We start from the raw sequence: 5,551 nt of genomic DNA, 5'->3' as shown, positions 1-5,551 counted from the left end.
TGAAACAGCAGGTGAAGACAAGATAAATTATTAGTTGTTACTTACACTGGTAAGGGATAACAAAATTGATAACTTAATAATAATTTACAGGTAATATAAGATATATATAGTGAAATATTATACTTGTAGACCCAGAGAACATGCATGTCTAAAAGACATCTTTAAGACACCTTTTAGACATGCATGTTCTCTAAGGAATATATTAACAACATTATATAAATATTGTATTTTATGTATAATTTATATATTGACTACAGGGAAATCATTGTGATGGATTCTAAACTTGCATTATTATGCATCTACAAGTATTGGAAGAAATGGAGACAATCATTATATCAGAGAGAAGTCAAAAAGAATGTGTTAAAATTATATATAATATATTAAAAAATGGTACAACGTGAGAATGCAATAAAAGAGAAGCATAAATAAAGAGAGCATTTTTTTTTAATAATGTCCGCTCGGCAATCGGTAACCGGTGATCATATAAAGCAGGCTTCTGAGCAACACATGCTATTAGAAGTTCGTCCGTTGTTATTTCTGTATCTTGTAATTCAAGAAGATTGACATCCTGTTCGGGAAGAGTATCGGTATCTTTATTTACTGAAAAGTATATAGACATTATCAAATCTAGATTTATTTACTGTAAATAGATAATAAATAAATACTGTAATACTGTATTTATTTACAGTACAATAAATACTGTAAATAAATTTGACTGTAATGCAGAAGAGAGGACAAAATAACGGAGTTTTCCAAATTTTCTAGTAAATAATTACAATTGTAATACTTACAATTCGTGAATGATAAATAAGGATAAACTTACCTATAGTTATGATGTTATTCTCATCGATATAAATTATAAATCATGTTTGTGGCTTTGTCATATTCAGAGAAGCACGAATGTTGTAACAAGTCCATATTCTTTGTTACAATCCATCCACAGTATCCACATTTTTTGCTCTGTGTACAGATCAATTATTATTAATACATTTAGTACATGTATAGAGATAATCATCCTAAAATAGAGGACAAAATTAACTGACGTTATGGTATTTCATATACAAAAGCAGGTCTAGTCACTTGATATATCTCACGTATATGAGAAACGTAAAATACCATATATATTATAAATAATTCAATTGCGATTCAAATAAATTCTGCAATGTTCCTTTACACGGTGAAACAAACATTTCAATTTTAAAACTTTTATTTAAAGTAAACTCACAATAAACATTAAGGTAATTTATGAAGCTCGTAATCATTAATCTAGACATATACAGCTTTACATAAGGATATGAAGAATTCATTATGAAAAATAACAAAAACCTCACAATCATATTTGACCTTTACCTATTTTTTGGATACTAGACCCCTAGCAAACATGGAACATTGCACAATATTGTAGCAACGTTAAAGCAACGTTACAGCAATGTTATAACATTGCCGCAACGTTGTTGCAATGCTGTGTTTGCTGGGCCTTTTATAGTAATATCTAATCCGATATAGGTTAATGGTTACTACCACCATAAATCAGCCTTAACCTTATATACTTACTAATTGTGATGATTTAACGCTGCTCATTTTTCTTGTAGCTTATTTTACTGCTTATCTTGTTTAACACATACAACGTTTTTATTGCACTACGTTATTGCTAAGAAGACTTTCTAGTCCCGTGTGTGTGTGTGTGTATATACAGATGTATGTATATGTTAACTGCGCGCAACTGCGAAAAGTTATTCCGCTAAAACCTACTGAAAACTGCGGAACGCTCGTGATTGGTTCCGCTCTCGTTCCGCGTTACGCTATTCCGCTCCATGGGACGGCACCCTTACACTCGGTGCTCGCGCGCACAAGCGCAACCATGTCCGTGTGCTGCGCAGAGCACTCTGCTCTGCAGCACACGGCATGGTTGCGCTTGTGTACGTGAGCACCGAGTGTAACACTTCGATGCTGCTCGGCCCCACAGTTTGCACCTCTGTGTGCAACTTCATTTGTTTTAATCGCAGAGAAGCAGCGAAATACGCAAAATGTCACGTAAGTATTATATAGGTTATAAACATATTTGAGATTTATAACGGTCTGCGTATAATAAAATCTGCGATTTTGAAACTATTTAAGTGACATCCCAGTGAGAAATGATCCGTCGATCGACGTCGAAATGATGTCGAGTCGACGTCAATTCGACGGTGTCGATATCGATTCGACGTCGTTTCGACGTCGATCGACGAATCATTCCTCACTGGGATTCTCCGGTAAAATGATTACAAAATAATAGATTCGGTTCGGTTTCCACTGACAATCTACTGCCAGATTTTGTTGGCGCAATGTTAATCTATCGCATGTCTAGTGCAAAATAGTTACATTTTATATACGAGTATTATAATTTTTCTTTTTCTTTGCAGATTCATCAAACAACGGTGACGTGCCAACGCTGCAACAGGTGTTGCAGCAGTTGCAGCAGCAACAGGCTGTTATAGAGGAGCTGCAGCGACGGCTGCAAGAGCGCGAGCAGGCGCGTCTTGACCGACGACGTTTGCCCATCTACAAATTGCCCGCGATATATGATATGCCGGGTGATGAATCGGAGACGGACCGGTAGGAAATTTTCCGATTAGTAATTCTAGTGTCGAGGATTCTCGAAGCGCGGCGGCTAATCTCCCCTTTCTGTTTTAGGAAACCTAGGTCGACGCTACTCTCCCGAGGACCGGCGAACGTCAGGATTGGAGGGAAAACGGCAAGCTGTATAACGCTTCATGCCATGAACGTGGGCAGCGCGCGAGCCGTTTGGAGAGGATTTGCCCATGAACCAGGGGCCGGTCGGAAGGAGCGGCAAGCGGCAGCTTAAACAGCGCTAGCCGACGAGGGGTGGGACGTGAGGAAGACCGTTGGAGAAATTCGCCGGACAGTACGCGGCCGATCGACAAAATGTTCGGTTCCCGATTTCGCTAGGTCTCGAGGGAAGGAAATAAAGTTGTGAATGAATAATAAAAAAAAAAGAAAACGCTGCGGCTATGGATGATCGATTTTAATATCGCTTTGCTTGTGGTAAATACAAAAAAGGGGAGGAGCCGCAATCTCCCGAGTCCGCACGCACGCGAAAATACTAAGTCCGAGATGACGCGAAAATTCTAGGTCCGCACGCACGCGAAAATACTAAGTCCGCACGCACAAAAATCAAGCTAGCTCACTTCGACAGACTAGTCTAGCGCGATGATCCGGATCGGAGTGCGAATTTCGGCTCGGCGACCCGCTCTTATATACCCCACAAGGGGTGGCAAGGTGAGGTACGGTGGTGAATATATGGTGTTGTGTGTACTTAGTTAATTATACGATTAACCATTGAAGTTTTCGGTGAAATTTTCCCTCAACTCGGGCCAGTGACCGCGCAGAGCCACCCCTTGCGCGCGGCTACACCGAGCTCCTTTAATTAACAGCGCTAATCGGACTCCACTTTTTCTGCACGCGATTTCCCCGCCTGAGAGTCACTTCATGTTCACGTGGCAATCCCAGATTCGCCGCTGAAGGACCGCCAGGCGGGGACCGATGCATGGGAATCCGGTCAGCGCAGCGTTCTTTCAACGCCAAACAATTTACCGCGTTGCAGCATTGACAAACTTTCTTTTGCACTTACAGGTATAAATTCATATTAACGCTACGCGCGGTTTCGCCCATGCGCGATCGGCCTCATGGTACCACGCGGCCCGCGCGTGCTCGACGCTCGCTCGGTTTCGCGCGCGAACAGCTGATCAGCGCGCGCGCGCGCGCTTACACCGCGCGCCCGGTGTCGTAGTTGCGCCCGGTGCGGCGTGACATAGAATACAAACCAATTAAGTCTCGCGCAAATTTACAATACAATTAACCACACGCTATCAGCAACAATGCTCCGGAGAAACAAACACACAAAATAATACAGAGGAGAAAAAAATACAGTTGCGTCCGGGGCAGGACGTGACAATACGATAATATATGATATGATAATGTGATGATACGATAAAAACATAATAAATATTCATAATATGTCAATTGAATAAACATATAAATATTAAAAACTTCAAGTTTTATTGACCGTATCTGCGGTCCTTCAGACCTTCACATACTTATTGCGTCACTAAACAAGTGCGTTAGTTAAATATCTTATAATCTTGTGACTCGCGAATAAGTGTGTAACTTGAATAGTACTCTCGATCATTAGAGGAATCCTCGTTCCGTGAAAATCAGGTGATGCTATTTTATAATATATTCTGGGATAATAGAATTAGATAAATATTGTACTGTTTCACATTTTTCTTAATTGTAACTAATAGTCGCTATAGTCGATTACTTCTGTTTATCAGTCATTTAATATTCTTTGTTCTGCTATATTTCCACCTTGACATATCACACTTGTCACAAAGACGAGTGTCTAAAAGATATAATATTATTTTCTAGTGGACTAGGCCTACAGGGGAAACCACAAAACAAACCGCGTCAACAATAGTACGTACCTCTTGGGTGACGTGGAAATCTATTGTCGCAATTGTAATTACATGTATATATATATATATAAATATACAGATATGTACAATATACATATAATAGGATAATATTCGTTTGCGCGTTTCGCGCAATAGAAATTTTTCTTATAACAGGGCCTCTATTCTTGAATTCATTTGTAAAGAGAAACGTATGCGCAAATTCTGTTCTAACAGAAGAGCTGCAAGTTTATTGGCTAAAAACTATACGATAGCTAATCAATTTGCAACTTTTCTGTAAGAACATAATTTGCGCATACGTTTCTCTTACGAATGAATTCTAGAATAGAGGCCCTGTTCAGTGTTCTTTATTACCGGCTGGCGGCTAGCAGCTCGGCGAGCCGGGCGAGCAGCGAGCGAGAACGCAGCGCGAGAGAAAGAGTGAGACATATGTGGCTATCTCCGTCTATTTAGCCGAAGTGGCCCGAAGCTCCCAGCGCTCACAGACGTGCTTTGTCATTGTGTGCGTCATCCCTACCACTCGACTCTCGCGTGACTCTCGTCCTCGATCTGGCCACTCCATGGACCTAAGAATCTCTGGACCGAGCACGAAGTGGGAGGACGGGCAAGGGGGCTGTTAAATTTGCGGTAAGGGGGGCGAGAGTGCTCTCCTTTTCTGTCCTCTTGGTATCTCTTTCTACAAGAGGTCACATTCGGCTTGATGACGAATGTAACCGAAGATAGTCGAAGTTTGTGTATAGTCTATTCATAATAATTTCTCGACGGGAACATGGACGTAAGAATCTCTGGACTTCAGAAGTTAGCGAGTATAGACTTGTCTAGTCTTTCGGGAATCATCGGATATACGGCGGAAATACCCGACGGTGACCTCTTGTAGAAAGAGACAGTACTATCCTCCCCTTACCGCGAATTTAACAGCCCCCTCGCCGTATGCTCGGTCCAGAGATTCTTAGGTCCATGGGCCACTCTGGTTGGGTGTTATGTATACGAGCCACTCAACACCCAGACAGCACGTCCAAGTTTCAGTTACATAACAGATACATTCCAAGATTTCGATTTCAAATGAAACGTGTCAGTTA

General features: G+C 41.0%; 1 long non-coding RNA gene across 1 annotated transcript; it reads right to left on the bottom strand.

Annotated features, from left to right (window-relative positions):
* Positions 1-356: 356 nt before the first annotated feature.
* LOC105556026 lies at positions 357-2,189 on the bottom strand. Its single transcript, XR_001008529.1, has 3 exons — positions 1,555-2,189; positions 824-960; positions 357-600 (listed from the first exon to the last, which is right to left on the bottom strand). It is a non-coding gene; the product is annotated as an uncharacterized LOC105556026 (long non-coding RNA).
* Between the last annotated feature and the right edge of the window lie 3,362 nt (positions 2,190-5,551).

This window comes from Vollenhovia emeryi, unplaced genomic scaffold (genome assembly GCF_000949405.1).
Source record: "Vollenhovia emeryi isolate VEMERY1.0 unplaced genomic scaffold, V.emery_V1.0 DF940425.1, whole genome shotgun sequence".
Taxonomy (NCBI): Eukaryota; Metazoa; Arthropoda; class Insecta; order Hymenoptera; family Formicidae; genus Vollenhovia; species Vollenhovia emeryi.
The sequence above is the reverse complement of the archived record's forward strand: the minus strand, read 5'-3'. Positions and strand labels throughout refer to the sequence as shown.